At 44.9% G+C, this 18,964-nt stretch overlaps 1 pseudogene; it reads left to right on the forward strand.

Annotated features, from left to right (window-relative positions):
- The first annotated feature begins 17,580 nt into the window (after positions 1-17,580).
- On the forward strand, positions 17,581-18,524 carry LOC110327254 (annotated as a pseudogene).
- The last annotated feature ends 440 nt before the right edge of the window (positions 18,525-18,964 follow it).

Raw genomic sequence — 18,964 nt, forward strand, 5'->3', positions numbered from 1 at the left:
GGGCAAGCCAGAAGTAGCAAGCTAGTAACCAGCATTCCTCCATGGTTTCTTCTTTAAGCCCCTGTCTTGAGTTTCCACTTGATGGACTGCAACCTCTAAGATGAAATAAATCCTTTCCTCTCCAAGTGACTTTTGGTTATGGTATTTATAGAAAAACAAAAAGCAGACTAGAACAGTATGTATGTGCTTAATTTTAATGAGCACTTCCTTGACTGATAGCTAATGGGAACAATGACCCCTAGATCTGGAACATCCTGCCTTAGCTCTGAATTCTGTAACCAGAAAGTGGAGTTGTCCCTTGTGGGACTCAGTGCTGAGCACATATTGATGGAAAACACAAATGGAAGTAGTTTCCTAATTTAAAAAAAAAACAGCAAGAATGTTGAAAAAGTCATAAAGAATCATTAAAAATCAATAATAAACATAAATCTGAATATAGACAAGTATAGATATACATATATACCTTAAATAAAAATTTCCTGTCTGGGTTGGCAATTCTTCTTCCAAGAGACAAAGATGATCTAACAAAAACAGACATGAGAATCCTTCCTTTGAATCATTGGTCAGGCTTTACTAAAAGACTCCTGAAACAGTACTGGCTATTGCTATTGCCCTTGGTTTCCCAACAGGTAGAAGGTAAGTCCCTTGGGCTGTAGATAGCATACACTTCAAATACTGGGTCCAGAGGCCCCTTTGCTGGAATTGACTTGAAAGCTTCCTCCCTGAGGACTGGTTCTCATGGGACTATCTATCTCTCATGGCACCAGAAGGCAAGCTTCGAAAGGAGGGAAGCAGCCAACAGTCCTACCTAGCTATGACATCGATCAGCCACAACAATGACTAGCTTGGTAACAGAAAGGGTGCAGCGGTGGCATGCATACCTTGGTGGCAACTCATAGCTCTATAATGGGCTTAAGACCTGCTTAACAAGGGGGAAATTATACTTAGTACTGGAAACCTAGCTAGCTAGCTACCCAGAGCTAGTGAAGTTATGGATCTTGGAAGAGAACCTACAGCCACCAATTTATGAGACAATATTATCCCTATCTAATTCTAAATGTTTGTACTTATACATCCAGGTAAGTTTAGTATTCTCTCTCTCTCTCTCTCTCTCTCTCTCTCTCTCTCTCTCTCTCTCTGTGTGTGTGTGTGTGTGTGTGTGTGTGTGTGNTGTGTGTGTGTGTGTGTGTGTGTGTGTGTGTGAGAGAGAGAGAGAGAGAGAGAGAGAGAGAGAGAGAGAGAGAGAGAGAGAGAACAGTAAAGAAAACAATTAAAATGCAGAGTTGTGGAGCCCAGTACCAACTGATACATCTATAATACATCTCTCACACCTAAGACTCAGGGGTCATTGCATGATAAGAGGAGGGAAGATTTTTAATAGCCAAAGGATCAGGTTGATTGTGTCTCCCACAAATGTTGGAAGCTATACCCATAAGCTCTTACCAATGTGACTGACTAAACATACAGTGTGCTAATAATTCCCAGTACTCTGTGTCCTTGACAACACTTGGCTTTGTCTCACAGTTATTTTAACATTGGTGTGTTGCAAGTAGGTGCATGTGTTTCCATGTAAACTTGGTGGAACACAACAATAAATATCAAGATTATATGAGGCCTCTGGTATCTGTGAACCTGTGTGCCAAGAGCAAATGTCAGATCTCTGGAGCAGGTCAGAGCGGTGAGGCCAAGGACAATCCCTCTGGATAGGAAACAGTGCTTTCTGGCTTGATATATCTAGGATGATATGATCAAGTCTATACTGAATATGTTTGAGAAACTGCTGGCTAAACTAGCATTAAGTCAGGGTGCTAGCAAGAGATAAGATGCACACTCAGCTGTTGTAGTAAAGACACCATACAAACAGGTATGGACAAGGAATAGGAAATTCAGAGGCAGAATATCACTTTTCTTGAGGAGATGATAGTGAGGAAGGTATTTACATAACCAGGAAGTTGTTATCTGTATGATTAGGTCCCCTAACAGAACAGTCAACCATCCCAGAAGACCTGGCAAAGCTAGAGCTGGAACCATGCTTGTTTCTATCTGACTTTACCTGTCTTGTGACTTGGATCACCTTTCAATGGCTCATTGAATGATCCCAAGGGAAGCCCAAGGGCAGGTTCATGCATTGATTTAGTCCAACCCAAGTTTATCCCTTTCTGCAACACAAATGCAGGAAAGGGTTGAGAGTGGGCAGTCTCTGGCTCACAGTAGGATGAGCTGAAGTCCACCACTTCTTCCCATGGTTCACTGTGAAACCTGTGACTCACCGTACCATAAATCCGGTGCTGTGAAAGCATGCCTTCCTAAACATCATTAACTTCTATCCACTCATGGAGAGCCCTTCACTACCAGAACACACAGATGGATGATAATATGGTCTGGGTCTCAGATCATTAGTTCTTGGCAGGGTCACTTCCCTCCACCATAAACTTAGTCATGGTGAGAGTTGCATCTTGCTTGATTCTGGGTTCTGAGTGCCTGTTGTGATCTATGCTGTCTACCAGGGCATGCCTGCTAATAGAAGGATTGAGAGTGAGTCAAAGAGGAATAACATAGTTCTAGGGATGACAAACTGTAAAATATTGCAGAAAATGTTCAAGTAATAATTAATAAAACTAAACAGCAGATCAGTTAGAAATCATCCAGGAAAGATGAAAAGTCTCTGAAAGTTTTGTTTTTTGTTTTGTTTTGTTTTGTTTTTTGAGACCTTTCTAAGCAGAAAAGGGTGCAGTTCTCACTCAGACAGTGAGCACATACCGTAGTGACTGGCCAAAGCCATGTGTCTGTCATGATTAGATGCTTCTGTAGAGCTGTCTGGTGTAGCCATTTGGTGATCTTGACTTGTCTGGCATGCCAACATTCTTCCTCTACCATCCTTTCTTGCCATGGTGTGCAGCAGCTCCTTTAATGAAGATAGGTGTGGGTCTGGACAGTACTAGGCACTGCATACTCTCCCATTTCTAGGTGTGGTCTAAGTGATTTTTCCTGCTTCTCTGCAGTGGCTGGGCTCTGTGCTGGAAGTGATGGACCACCCCTTTCACCCACATTCACATACCTGGTCTTATAGCTCACTTGTGATATAGTTTGACTGATTTTTCCCCCAAACAGGAACAGATGTGGTCTGAGGGAAACCATAGCCTGGTCACATGATGTAACCTTCCGACACAACTGACTTCTCATATGACAGGATGGTTTTTAAGTAGCCCAATGGATGCTGACAGTGAGACCTTAGAAAGCCAGTGCAGTCTTTTAGATGTGAAGGCCCAGTTGAACACGCAGAACTCAACTCAATTCAACCATGTTCCTCCCCAGACCTCATTCAGCCCAACAGTGATGCCAAATAGTGACCTTAGCTGGAAGGCAAGTTAAATTGAATAAAGCAGAGAGAAAGACTTAAATTCCTCCTACCCAGGAGGATGACTCCCAAGAGGACTGTGTAGCGTACATTTTTGGGCTGTTCGGTTTTAGTAATTGGTGTTCATGTATGTTTGATTTTTTTTTTTTGTCAGTGTCTTGAAGCTTCTCTTTCTCTCAAGGCTGATTTTTTTTTTTTTGGAAGGATTAAGCCAAGTTTGTTGTTTTGGGGCTCCAGAGAGTACTCTGGAAAGGGTGAGTCAAACAAGTGCTGTATTTATTTTGCCACTGGTGAGTTTTGGCTTCTAGGACAAGAGCTAAGTCAGAATGATACAGGGCGAGTGAGGGTGGGGCTGCAGACGACTTAGGCTCAGGCCTTCATTGATATTCTGCTGGTGCTCTGGGTGGGCACAGGCTCTCTCCTAGCCAGGATGGCTCAATCTGTCTTCTTGTTCTAACCTGTGGTGTTTATCTGCTTTTCAACTCAGTTGGGTTGCAGCTTCTGAGCCATTTGCCTGATAATCCTTCTATAGAGATGAAATGCAAACTGAGTTGTCTTTGATGTATTAGAGGCATAGTAATAGTTTTCCCTGAAGCCAGAGTCTTCCCAAAACTCATCACCAGGGAGGTTGCTCTTGGGAGTGGTGGGGACCATGGTGGGGCCTGGCTGGTGTACTTAGCGTTTCTCCACGCTGGTCCATTCCTCATCAAATCAGATTGCCAGGGTTATTCCCCTGAGGCTCCAGAAGAGGAGAGGAGGATTTTAAAATTTTGAATCAGAAAAGAAAGTTAGAAAGCAATTAGTATGCACTAATTAATAATAATAATAACAATAACAATAACATTTTTGAATTGCTGCCTAGTCAGAGCGTTGGCTTCCGGCTCTTTGCCAAAAGTTCTGTGTATGGCGGATGCCTTTCAAGGTGTCATGCATCTGTTTTCAGATCTGACAGTGATGGTGTGTTTTGAAACAGCTAATTGCTGGCTTTGTTTATTGAGGAAATTTTAGAGCCTCACTCAGGCATCTAATTTCACACAGCATCTGCTGTCGGTGTCACCAATGCAAGTTTCAGAGAAGAGAGCAAAAAGTAAACAGAAAAAAAAAGTGAAAATACAGATAAGCCAGGGCTGTGGAGGAACAAGGGAGTTTCACGTGGCTGGTCAGGGCCTTCAAGCTACCCTTCCCATCATCAAATGTGTGTCATATTTTGCCAAGTATCCTGGGCTGGCACACCTGCCATCCCCACCTGTGACCATTTTCTTCCCTGTTTTGCACTAACTAATCAGTCCTAAGATGCTGGCTTCTCTTCTTTCCTCCTTCATAGTGGGCTTGCAGACCTTGCTTCCCAGCAGCACCAGTGAAGAAGCAGGCTCTCCCAGCGTGGAAGAACAGGGCAAATCTCTAGCAATATTGACAAGGATCGTATGTATCTGCCTTGGAAATGGTTTTTAAAAATATGAAAGCTCATAAAACTCAGTACCTCTGAAGTTCTGGGGGCTGAGCCAGACTTTCCTTGGACGGCTGTTAAGAATGTGAAATTGTGTCCAACTTTCTAAAGAACAATGCAAACACAGAACTTCATTCTCTCTCTTCTGTGAAGCCATCCTAGGAAAGTGATCAGGGTCTAATAAGGAGGGGAAGCAAAACCCAGGTTAGCTGAATGAAACTGTAAAGAAATGTTTGTGGAAAAAGGGTTCACTCCAGCATGAACACCCCTCTATCAAAGAAAGAAACCCAAATGCCCAGTAAAAGGCAAATGACCACATCAGAGTACCATCCAATCATTGGGAATGACATTTACTGAGTTTCCAATGGGACAACCACATTGATCAAATGACAAGTGAAAATAAAAGATACAAACTCATACGTGCTATATGATCTCAAGATATATATGGGTGGAGAGAAATTATGGATTATTTTTAATTACGGATAATTTTTTTAATCGTATTTGATAGTTCTTTTCAAAGTTTGCACAATGAACACACATTACATACCTTGGTGTTTATGAGTGCTAGTTAGACAACATATTTAAAATCTACATGAAGGAAAAAAATAGATTTCGAAAGATCCTGACATCCCAGATAGTATGCAAGACTGTGCGGTCTTCTGTGCAGGCCTCTGTATCATCTTTAGGCCTACACCGGTAGTAGGTTGCATTGATTTCCTTATTGGCATGATGTTTCCTCATTTGTTGTTTGTTGCACAAACAACTTAAGGAGAAAAGTGTCTACCTTGGCTCACAGTTCTATGGAATCCAGCCCATCTTAGTGGGCATGCAAGGTGGCAGGGGCAGCTCATGTTACATCCTCAATCACGAAGCAGAGATATATGAATACTATTACTCAGTTATCCTTCCCTTCTTAGTCAGTCTAGGGCCCCAGCTTATAGAATGGAACTTTCCATATTTAGGGGGTGTCTCCTCATCTCAATCAACCCAGTCTAAAAAAAAAAAAAAAAAGACTCTAACTGACAATTACATAGGTTTCTTTCCATGATGACTCTGAACCACATCACTTTGAAAATCAAGAAGGATTTGAGGTGTAGTCTTTCTTAGAGAGAGGGTCATTCTGTGTCCGAGGGGCCTTGTGATACACAGTTAGTGCTTTTTATATATTGTTAGAGGGCACCCACTGTGAGCTTAGTAAATAGCATGAGGATCTAGAGAGACAGCTATGGCACTCAGGGGGAGTTCTGAGTGGCAAGAAGGGGGAAAGCAAGAACAGAGAGAGGCAGCTGTGTGCAGCAATAAAATAAGTTAAACAACCCCGGACAATGTCTGGGCATTGTGAACTATGAGATCACATTGGTTCAGTTTAATATAGTACAGGAATTGAAAGAAGCCTTTAGTGTAGGTGCTCTGGGATGCAAGAGGCCCATGATTTGGAGTGTGATGTAAAACTGACATTTAAGGACAAGCAACATCAATTTTACCCAGGTTAGAAATGCTGAGTCTTGAGTCAAGACTCATCTCGGGCCGAGAGCATCCAGATCTGTTGCTGACAAGTTCCCAGGCCAATTTTCGGGTATACAGATGGCAAAGACGTTGAGTTTTATCCTGGCATTGATCTGACCAAGTCATTGGAGGCAGAGAGGCACATCACCTTCCTAGGAAGTTGTCAGAGTGTTAATTCTCTACCCCAAGAAAAACTCAACCCTGGCTTTCATGAGACATGGTATTGGCTCAACTGAAGGCTGAGTTGGCTGATTGAGCAATACAGGTGATACAGGATGTGCCAACATTAACTTCTGGATCTGGGGTTGGCATAGGATCAGTCTCACTCCTTTGGGGCTCTGTGTAGCTCTAGGCCAGGCATGCCTCTGTCCCTTCATTCATTGTTGTAGAGCCTTGGCCACTTCAGGATGGCTGTTCAAGCTGCAACCTTGGGGCTTGAGTTCTAGAGCTGTTGGCTCACTCGAGTGAGTCTCCCTGATCCCCCTCCTGGGGTTACTCTAGAACTATTGGCTCACCCAAATCTTTCTGCTTCTCTCTCGAGGTTACTCTGGGACTGTATGCTTACCCTGAACATCCCTGCACTGCTCTGGGGTTATTGTTCAGCTTATTTTACTGCTGCACACAGCTGCCTCTCTCTGCTCTTGCTTTCCCCCTTCTTGCCACTCAGAAAGCCCCCAAAGTGCCCTATCTGTCTCTCTAGATCCTCATGCCTCTCACTAAGCTCACAGTGGGTGCCCTCTCACCCAAAGGCTGCTGCTGAGATAGCACACACTTGACTCTGACCCATACCTCTAACAAGGAACAAATCATGTCCCTCCTCACACTTGACAGTGATGTCTGAAGACCATAACCCAGCCTGGAACTTGATCCTCTACCGAGGGCAGGTCTCTGATTAGCTTTTGTGACCTGGTACATTTAAGGTACCTAGATAGCAGAAGCTCCCGAGACTTGACTTGCCCCTCCAGTGCCTCTTGGATTTGCTTAGAGCTGAATAGGAGGCCATAGAGGAAGGCTGTGTGAGCAGGTGGAGGTAGTTTCCACATAGCTGTAGGTACACTCCTGCAGACCCAGGCGAAGGTGGGGGCTTTTAGAAGAGCAGGGGCTAACTCTATGTGTGGTTCTTCAGGGGATATCCACCTAGTTTTATGAGACAGGATTTTTTTGTTTGTTTGTTTTGTTTTTTCGAGACAGGGGTTCTCTGTATAGCCCTGGCTGTCCTGGAAATCAAGCTGGCCTCGAACTCAGAAATCTGTCTGCCTCTGCCTCCCAAGTGCTGGGATTAAAGAGGTGTGTGCCACCACCACCCAGCGAGACAGGATTTTTTTCACTGGGACCTGAGACTCACAAATTAAACTAGTCTTGCTGTCCAGTGAGCTTTAGCACTCTGTCTATTCCCCTACCACTGTGTGCTGGGATGACTGGCTTTTTACATGGGTGCTGGGGATCAAACTCAGCTCCCTATGCTTGGGCAATAATCACTTTCACAAATGATCCAACTCCCCAGCCTCGGACTGAGCTAACAGGCATCACGGTTCTGAGGTCGGAGTCTGTTGTCTTACTGGTGTCCTTCCATCATGCTCACATCTGCTCTTGGTCTTTTCCACTCACAAAGCACAGCCATCCATGTGGACAACATTCAGTATTCCTCAGTGTCTCTGTCACAGAGAATAATGTCATTCCACAGCATACTGCCCAGGGCGCCAGCTTGGCTCTGAAACAGAAGCACAGAGCCTGGGTGCAGCTGCTCCTGGCTTAAGGGATGTGCAGTTGTTCAGGCTTCCTCCCAAGTGCCAGAGAGCCTGCCTTCTCATCCTCTCCAGCCCTTCCCTGTGGTGGGATTTACTCTTCTACGTCCCCACTTTCCTCTATGTTCACCACACAGACAGAGGCTCAGAGGACCTGGAACTTAAATCACAAGCACCCTAACATTTCATTCCAGAATTAGAATGCCCCTAAGGCAAAAGAGTCATTTGTAACAGGTGGCCCCCTTGCACCCTGGAGCCCATTTGATCACCAGAAATTCAGTTGCATTCAGCAAACACCTATTATATCTTAAGCTCTGACGAGGTCCCTGAGTTAAAAGGATAAATAAATGGCAAGGGAGATAGGCCAGTAGATAAATGCTTAGCATGTATTCTGCAAATGTATGCAGGATGCTGTAGGAGCAAAGATCATGGCTACCCTGATGCTGAATGGAGGATGTTGAGGTTAGCAGGATGGACCATCTTACTCAAATCTCTGTGACTCCAGATGGAAATGCCTTTCTCTACCCAAGGACAATCTGATGGGGACAGTCAGTAGGATACAGGATCCTAGACTGATGGAGTTTCTCATTAGGGAAGGCAAGCCGGGAATAGACATTTGTTCCAAAGCGACCGCTGGAAGGATCATACATCACTTCTGCCTCCACACTGGATAGCACAAGTCATGTAGCCAAGGATACCCAACAGGAGGCAGTACAATCTCACGTTTGTGAAGGAGAATTTATTGCCGCTGGGGTGGAGGAAGATCCTGGCCAAGCAGGAGAGTCTGGCAGCAAGCTCAAGGGCGGGGAGGAAAGCTGTGGGGAAACTAGTGAAGGAAAGCTGTGCCTGAGGTAGAGTCAGGCCCAAGAAAGGTGGACTCGACAGTGGTGTATTTTCTCATGGATTGATTACTTTTCTCATTGTTGGTACGAAGTAGCCAATAAACAGCAACTCAGGGGAGGAAGGGCTGGCTTATGGTATAGTTCATCATGAAGTGGAAGGCTTAACAGTGGGATTATTTCAGGCATTTGGCAGGAGGATCTGGAGGCTGCTTGTTTTAATCTCTTTGGACCAGAAAGCAGAAAGTGGCTAAGAGTAAGTAGGGCTGGGTTATAAAAGTCGAGGCCCTCTCCCAGTGATCCTTTTCCTGTAGCAAGACCCCCACCCCACCCCCATGTCTCTAAAAGGTTTTATGACCAATCAAAGTAGTGTCATCACTTGGGGACCAAATGTTGAAACACATGAAACTATAACACCTTCTAAGTTGAGACCTCTTATTCCAACATACCCTCTGAATGCCTGCAGGGCCTGGGTATGGGGGAGATGGACAAGAAAACATAGCTTACTCTCAGGCAGGAGAAACATGGACAGGGAACTAACTCCTAAATCACACTGCATTTTCAACGGCAGGGTCAGAGATGGTGCTTCTGGACTCTGAGAAGGGTTTCACAAATTGGCTCCGAGCTGACAGCACCTAACTGAAGGCTGTGGCTTCTAAGGACACATCACAGGGACATGTGTGTTACCTCACTGCTTTGACAAAAGCAAGCTAAGGAGGGAAGGAAGAGTTTGTTTTGATTTATGGTTCAAAGGCCTGTCCATCATGGTGGGAGAGCCATGGCCACGGGAGCATGAGGCAGCTGGTCATATTTCATCCACAGCCAGCAAGCAGGGAGGGATGGGATGTCGGTACTCAGCTTGCTTTCTCTCCTTTTCTTATCATTTAGTTAGGGATCCCTATTCCATGGAAGGCCATCCTGGCTAGTTTCAATCGTCAACTTGACACAACCAAGAATCATTTGGGAAGAGAATCTTAATTAGAAAGTATTTAGATTAGGTTGGCCTCTGGGCACATCTGTGGGAAACTGTCTCGATTTCGGTACAGGAAGACTCATACCATGGTGACTGGTGCCATCTTCTAGGCAAGGGATCCAGAGAAGTGTAAGAGAGAAGAAAGCCGAGAGCAAGCGTGGATGCGTTTGCTCTCTGCTCTTGGCTATGGGTGTGATGTGACCAGCGGCTTGGGTTTCTGCCTTGGTCTCCCTGGAAACGATGGACCAAAACTGGGAATTGTGAGACAAATAAATACTTTCCTTAAATATGTTACTTTTTATCAGGAAGTTTGTCACATCAGCAGACACACAACCAGAAGACGGGTGTCACCCACTTTCAGGTGAGTCTTCCCAATTCAGGTGAACCCTTTCGGAAAGCCATACAGACAAACCCAGACGTGTGTCTCCATGGCGATTCTAAACCCAGTCAAACTGACAATGAAGATTAACTATTATATTAAGGATACATTTGGCCTTCTTCATCTCAACCTTTAGGGAAAGAATCTGTTAGTAGCAGTGAGTAGGTCTGGAATGACAAAGAGCCAACCTTCAATCCTGGGAAGATGTGTGGTCATCAGGCGATGTGTTCACCAGAGCATCACTAAGGCTCGACTGGGGGTTGGGGAGCATCAAGGTTAAATGGAAGGAGATACGAGTCAAAGATGGCAGACTTAGATCTCAAGGCTAGGCTCTTCTGAGCCTGCTCACATTCTAGGGCAGGATCAATTAACAATCAAAAGAATTTCCCGTAGATATGCTCACAGGCTGATCTGACCTAGGCAAACTTTGAATTAAGACTTCCTTCTCAGGTAATGCTACATTGTGTCAGCTGTCTGCTCAAACTAACCAGCACACACATCTAAGGGTAAAGTAAGCTTTATACAACCAAGTCTCATCTTGAAAAGGCAGTACTTCAATCCATGGAAGTGAGGAATACTTGAACTGGGGGTACTTGATATTAAGTTCAGGTTGGGTTGGAACTTTTACTATTTCTCAAAATGAATGGAAGCACCCCTTCTAGAGGGATGGGTCTGGACTATCCCTTCTTAGGGGAGGGTCTGCAGTGCCCCTTCTTGAGGGGTGGGTAATGAAATCACGGAAGGATGGTATCCAGGTTCAGAGGAACGAAGTCAGCACCCTCTAGGTTTGCCTGTGACAGTCAGGAACCACAGGGAGAGAGTATTGCTTCCTAAGAACAGGCACATTGATCAAGACTCAAAGCCATTCTCCACCATCTGGAGTGATTCATCTCTCTCTGAGCAACTCAGTGGTGTCGCCTCCTCATGCCTGCCATTTTTCCTGCCAATTTCAGTGAGTAAGGTTGTGTCCCCACAACCCACCGGGACCAGAGACCACAAGGGCAATGGTGAGGCCTCCAGTCAGATTCTGTTTGGCCTCGTGATGGAGCCAAGCAAATGTAAATCCACTGTGTCAAGTTTAAATCCCTTCCTATGCTGGCTGAGAATCCGCACTTGGCGAGCTAAGCTGTGCTGTAGAGAACAGGTGTCTCTACAGAGCAGTGGGAATCACTGTATTTGTTGACTCTACTTGGGTTTATTTAAAAATCTCTGCTGTATATGTGGGGAACTTGCCCAAGCTCAGGGCTTGGCTGCTGTGGCATGCCGTGGCATGCTGTTGGAGTTCATCCATCTAGACACCTGTGTGGTACAGCCCAGCTTGCAGGTTACAGTGGAAGGGCTGAGTGAGGCAGTACTAGCTGACTTTATGGATGCTCTCACTTGTCCTACATCACCAGAATTCTACCAACTGTCATCCCATGAGTGTAAGATGTGTTTAAACTGCTAATGGACTGGGCCATTGACTTTAACGATATTTTCGATACTGCTTTGCCATCCTTGTGCAGGTAGTTAGTTCTTTGTGGAGATTACACTTGCTTCCTGGGATGGGTGGGAGCTTCAGGAGGGGGCTCTGGCAGATCATCATGGCTGATACAGTGTTAGTCATCCAAGGGAAGCTGGTAAGAGGGAAACAGATGGCCCCAAGTGTACAACCAGGGCATGTGACCACTTTGATATTTTGTGGTGCTCTTAGGAGAAGAGGCAGATGTATTGGAGGTGGGTGGCATCAAGCTTCAGCACCATGGATGGCGACTGGAAGAGGGCATGGGGTAGATGATCTCAATGGCAACCGAGACTTCCTAAGAACTGATTCTTGCTGTTTCCAGACCAGCATTGTGGGCCACAAGAGCTGTCAGCATGGGTGCTGGGCCCCAAGTTTGGCCCAGTGGAGTTTTTGCTTGGCAGGATACAGGAGATTTGGGGGATGTTAAGCTTGCCACATCTGGAAGGATGTGGGAGATAGGAAAGTCCTGGGTACACCTTGCATAAGCTTAAACTAGCTCAGGATAGCGACTCCTGATCCTGGATATGGCTGACTGGGTGAAGCTGTGGCTATAGGTACAGGGAGGAAAATCATCCGGAGACCTATAGTGGAGGCATGAAACACACACTCTAACCTTTCTGGTCCCCTGGTTCTCCTGCAGGTACCCCTCATTGGCTGACCTACATAAGAGGCTAGAAGGTAAAGAGGCCAACTGATGCACCCTGGTGGCTCTCCCTCCTAGGCATAGATTGGGGTGCGGAGTGCTTATGAGGACACAGAGCAGGTGATCAATTCAGTCCCTGAACGACAACTTCTTTATCCCCAAGGCTTATGCAGAGCTGGGCTTCCCAGAAACTCTCTCAGTAATGGGAATCAAGCAGATCACAGGGAGGGGAGAGGTAGCCTGAGAGTTCTTGGTCCAGATACTGATTAGCTCTGGTTCCTGCAAGTCCCTAGATACCACTGAGAACAGTGATGGTAATTTCTCAAATCTTGTGGAGTCCACACAGGATCTGAGATGGAGGTGTGTGAAGAGGTGTCCCCAGACTCAGAAGTCCCCTATATAGTAGCAGTGTGGTTAAACAGACAGACAACTGTAGAGAAGGGAGCTATTGCTGGGAGCCATTCTCATCAGACAGGGCACCACACAGTGTGTCGCCTTACCAGTGTCCCACTCAGTCTGAGTCTGGAGAGTTGCATGAAGAGTAAGGCTTAGTCTGCCCACAGTTAGAGGGACCAAAGGACTAGGATGGAGCCCAGGGGTAGGAGCAGTGCAGTAGCTGTCTGTCACTGGAGAGAAGGCACATTTGGCCAATAGCATGCACATCATCAACTGGTTGGTGAAACAGTACTATCACTAGTTGTATAGTTTGGCACAGTTTCTGTCATATTAGTTTCTGTCATTCAGGGGATGGGCATGGCTTAATTGTGTCTATTGCATACCTTAATCACAGTGTTATTAGCTCCAGAGCCACGCTTTTCACCTGAAGGCTTAGCTGGGAAGATTCTGTCCTGGGAGCATGTATTTGTGGGTAATGTTTGTATCCCTGCAGCTGCAGGACTGGGTGCCTAGTTTCCCTTTGGTTATGGGGCTAGAGGCTAGGTCCCTGACTCGCACTTTTCTCCATGAGGTAGCCCAGCATCTAGCTTGCTTACTCAAAAACATCTCCTAGTGAGGGATCTGTGCAGTCCGCACAAGGTCTTCATTTTCAAGAGGAAAAGGCTTTGCTTCTCTACCCTGGATTGGCCAGGAGCAAGTCTCAGGCCTCACCTATAGTCCTGGGTCAGGTGAGGGACTGCACTGGAATGTGAAAGCCAGATAGTGGGGAACATAGGTCCCTGAAGAGATTCCAAGACACATACATCAACTAAGGGCATTTTAAAACATGAAATAACAACATACCCAATATAACCTTTTGTGTGTGTATATCTTCCTATGTCTTATACAGTAAATGTTTTCTGTATTCTTTTCTTAAAAGAATAAAAAGAAATAAAGATTTTGGTTGCACAATAGGCTTGTAGACTTGAGGTATATTATTTCTTTAAGCTGTGGCATCAGAATCCAATTATGTTTCTGTAAGAAAAAGAGTGGTAGGGAAATCCCAGAAGTGCATTTGAGAACCCCAAGGGGATTTTGCAGGCTTCAGCAAAAAAGAGCAGCCCCCCAGACCCTGAAACTTTATTCCTTAGAAATGGCTTTTGATGGGCAATCATCACAGGAAAGGAGAGTTTTTAATATTGTAAAAATATATACTTTTAAAGATTTCCAGCCCAATGACAACAGAAAAAGGTAGAAAATGAAAAGGCTCAAGTAACTTATGAAGTACAACTTATATTCGTGTGCCCAGCAGCTTTGGATATTGGTATGAAAAATACTACTTCAGACCATAAATCTCACTGTAGAAAATTCTAATAATACCAAAACATTAGATAATAGCATTTATGTTTTAAGATGCCAAAATGGGATCATGACCAAGTTGAGTTCTGGATCATGACATCTTCCACATTGAACAAAATGTATAAAAACCACTTGGATGTTACACCCCAGAGGAGCCCAAGAATGAGTTTGGTTGGTAACTATATATCTTACTAGCTGTTTCAGGACTGATTTTTACACACCTGTCTGTATGTTTTTAATGTAACTAAACACCACTGTGATTAATTAAACCTCCAATATTTATAATGTTGGGTAAATGGTTGAAACCAGACATTTCCATTATTTTCTTATTTCTCCGTCCCAGGCACCTGTGAGCTGCCCAAGTTAAACACATTCACTGAGACACATAAGAGAGAAGAGAAACAGTAGGACCCCCTCCATGTGCCACAAATAATTTAATTCTTTAAATTTTACCCGCTTGCATGGGTAAAGCTTTGTACCTTGCACAGAAAACCCTCTAGGTTCTTCTTTTAGGATATTCTTGTGCATACACTTATGTATACACAGATGCACACACAGTGAGCATCCATGCGTGTACAAATGCAGATGCAGACCAGAGGGCAGCCTCAACTATTCTTCCTTAGGCACTGTTCACCTTCTTTGTTTGTTTGTTTGTTTGTTTGTTTTGAGACACCTTCTTTTTATTCCCTAGGAAATTTCCAAGTAGGCCAGGCTGATTGGTCATCGAGCTCTAGGGATCCGCTTGTCAGTCTTCTTCTCAGTGCTCAGATTTATTTTGATTCCATGGTTCTTGGGAAGACAATGTGCAATGCCGTAGTTCCTATCAGGGAGTGGAATCAGAGAGCAACAGGAAGTAGCCAAGGACTGGCCCTTGTGGCCTACTTCCTACAGTCAGACCCCACCTCCCAGGTTCCATAGGATCATCAAGGGGTGACTGAGTCTTCAGCACCTGAGCCTGAGGGGACCCTTCAAACCATAAATCCACTACAATCTCTGTAGCTTTCCCAGGGATTCACTCATGCACGTTCAGTTCCCCGACAGTGTGCTGAAGCGTTTCTAGGCTCCTATTTATTTTGCTTTATTAGGGGGTGGGGGTGGGGACCATCTTGACCTTTGCCAATGATGGGAACTTTGTAATGGCTTGATTCCTTATTCATGATGCCTTCCCATCTTTCCTATTTGACAGTTTTCCGTTTGCTTCAGGGACTCTGAGCAGATGTACAAGGCCTTCTCAGAATACTCAGGCTCTGAGCTGACTCCTGTGAGCTGCCCACCATTCTTTACTTAGTTGTATTCTGCTTGTTTCTTGTCCTTTTCCTTGCTCACTCAGACTTGCTGGTCTTGTCCACTGACTCTTCAGTGTGTACCCAACTGCTAAGTGTGTCTATTGTGTTACATTTTCAATCCCTGGATTTTTATTTCTAGATGCTCTTTCAGTCCCCTTTCTGCCTACTGTCACTTGCAATGTCTCCTTTATATTATCAAGTATGTCCTTTATCTCTTAGCCCTAGCACTCACAGTGTCCGATCATCCTGTCACTGGTGCCTGGGATTGCCGCATAGTCGGTGTGACTTTTGAGCATTTACCCTAAAGCACTGTACTTCTTTGACTTTCTGGAAAGGTTCTGGGCCATCTTTCAGTTCCATCATGTCCCGGCCCAATCTACCCTTTTAAACTGGAGCCTCCCAACCATAAGACCCCATGAGCCTGGGGATCATCTTCTGATCAAGGATTTCCTGAGACCACAGCTTCTGAGTGTCAGGAATCTTTTTCTATCCATTGTCTTGTCTGATCAGTTCCAAGAGGTGCTTCCCTCTGGTACCTTGAGGGTGAGGAGAGTGGAAAATACTTTTTTGGGATATATATTTGCCAAATCCAGGAATGTGGGATCAGCAAACAGCTTCAAGGTCCTGTGAGACTCTATTTCCACACAAACACTTTGGGGCTTCCTGGTACTGTTTCATTTCTCTGGTTTGTGCTTTGTAATAATTCTTTTTATTGTTTTCAGTGCCAGAGTCACAGTAATTTAGCCATTGTTCTCAAACAGTCTTTATTTTCCTTATAACACCTGAACTCTGAGAATGGCTACCTGTAATTTAAAATGTACATTTAAACCCTGCTGTTTATTATATGAAGCCTAAGACTTCTGACTTTCAGATGTAAGATAGAAATATGTTAATTAGTTTGAGGAAATTTTCATTCCTCCAGTGATTCTAAACCTTTGAACGATAGACATTTAATCTAGCAGGGGAGAAATCAAATGCCAATTGGACTTAGGACTTTACTTTTTTGATGGCACTGGGGACTAAATCATGGACCACAGACAACTGGTCTACCTGAGTCCTATAGCTTTATTATTTAATTTTTTTATTTTGAGATAGGATCTCATTAAATTGTATAATCAAGACTTTAATTGGTAGCCCTCCTGCTTCAGGTTGAGAGCCATTTGATGTGATACAGGGGACTGGACAAAAGTCCTCTGCAAGAGCAATAGTGCTCTTAAACACTATGCCATTCCTTCAGCCCTAGAAAACAGCTCTTGTTTGAAAAAACTACCAAGAGTTTCAGGAAGGGCTCTCCATGAAGTTAGGGGTCTGTGTTCAACATGACTTTTTCCTCAAACGGCTTGTATCTTTGTGGGTCTCATTTCAATCACACCTAAGAGGAAGTCACTTGTTCTAAGTATCAAAACCAGAACAGGCCTGAGCTAGAGCAGAAGAGGAGCAAGCTAAGAGAGGTTGAAAGAGTAAGACAGAGAGCCACAGTGACAGGTGTGGCATGGGAAGAGGAAGACTAGGCATCAGGCTGGCATCAAAGAAATGATTTGCAGGTGTAGAGCAGCCTTCTGAGTGCTCTTTGACCTGCTCTGCATAGCGCTCAGTCAGAAGATCCCATAGCTTGCAGACCTGAAGATGCTGTCATCTCGTGGGGACTTGGTTCTGGCATGAGTTTCAGAAACATGCTACTCATGCCAACATGTACAACATCCCGACCCCATCCCTTGCTCTATCTTTTGGCAAAGCCCTGTATTCAGACAAGGATAATCCATTTTTAATTTCAGTACTCCCCACTTCTCTGTTCTGTAAGGCTTGTCTTTGTCCTCATGGGTATTACAATGGGTCTGTGGAAAGTTTACATTTAGAAACAACATTCTTTTAACCCAGTCACCAGCAATTTCAGTGTATAATTATTAACCATTCTGTAATGAGAAATCTCTTTGTTGGCTGAAATCATTTGTGGAGTCAGGGGTATGCTACAGTTATCTGCCAGGCCACTCTTTCTCTGCTCATGTGTAGTTATTTCTGGGATACTGCTGGGTGCATTTTCTTTCCAGCAAGAATACAGATGAATGGGAATGGATCATTAAGGGTCATATTGGGGCTCTCTGCTTCTCCCTGTTCCAGAAACAGCCACATCTTCTTGTGCAGTGCCAGCCTCATCCCTTAGACAAGATGGTGAAGGTTGGTATAAACAGATTTGGTCATATTTGGTTCCTGGTTACCAGGGCTGCCTTCTGCTCTGCACTTGGCAGAGTGGAGATTATTGCCATCAATGACCCCTTCATTAACCTCAACTACATGGTCTACATGTTCCAGTATGACTCTACCCATGGCAAATTCAACAGCACAGTCAAGACTGAGAATGGGAAGCTTGCCATCAACAGGAAGCCCATCACCATCTTCCAAGTGGGGTGATGGTGGTACTGAATATGTCTTGGTGTCTTCACCACTATGGAGAAGGCTGGGGGCCACTTGAAGGGTGGGGCCAAAAGAGTCAACATCTCCACCCCTTCTGCCAATGGCTCCATGTTCGTGATGAGTGTGAACCATGGAAATATGACAACTCACTCAAGATTGTTAGCAATGCATCCTGCACCACCAACTGCTTAGGCCCCTGGACAAGTTCATCCATGACAACTTTGGCATCGTGGAAGGGCTCATGACCACAGTCCATGTCATCACTGTCACTCATAAGACTGTGATGACTGTGGGGCTGCTCAGAACATCATCCCTACATCCACTGGTGCTGTCAAAGCTATGGGCAGGGCATTCCAGAGCTGAACGGGAAGCTCACTGGCATGGCCTTCCGTGTCCCTACCCGTAATGTATCCATTGTGGATCTGATATGCTACCTGGAGAAACCTGCCAAGTATGATGACATCAAGAAGGTGGTGACACAGGCACCTGAGGACCCACTGAAGGGCATCCTGGGCTACACTGAGGAACAGGTTGTCTCCTGTGACTTCAACAGTAACTCCCACTCCTCCACCTTTGATGCTGGAGCTGGCATTGCTCTCAATGACAACTTTGTAAAGCTCATTTCCTGGTACGACAATGAACACTGCTATAGCAACAGGGGCATGGACCTCATGGCCTACATGGCCTCCAAGGAGTAACAAACCCTGGACCACTCACCCCAGCAAGGACACTGAGAGCAGGAGAGAGGCCCTTGGTTGCTGAGGAGTCCCTGTCCCAACTTGGCCCCCAACACTGAGTATCTCCCTCATAATTTCCATCCCAGACTCCCATAATAATAGGAGGGGCCTAGGGAGCCCTCCCTACTCTCTTGAATACCATCAATAAAGTCCACTGCACCCAAAACAAAAACAAAAACAAAACAAAACAAAACAAAACAGAAACAAAACAAAACGGAAACAAAACAAAACAGAAACAAAACAAAACAAAAGGGTCATATTGGTTGAGATTTGAGGTGAGGTGGCCTTGGTGGACCTTATATTGATACTATATTACTCAGGGTGTCTTATGACCTAGCCTGTGGAGCACTGAACTTTTGCCTCATGCTCAAGAGTACATGGAGAGAGCTGCTCATCTGTGA

Source organism: Mus pahari, chromosome 1 (genome assembly GCF_900095145.1).
Source record: "Mus pahari chromosome 1, PAHARI_EIJ_v1.1, whole genome shotgun sequence".
NCBI lineage: Eukaryota > Metazoa > Chordata > Mammalia > Rodentia > Muridae > Mus > Mus pahari.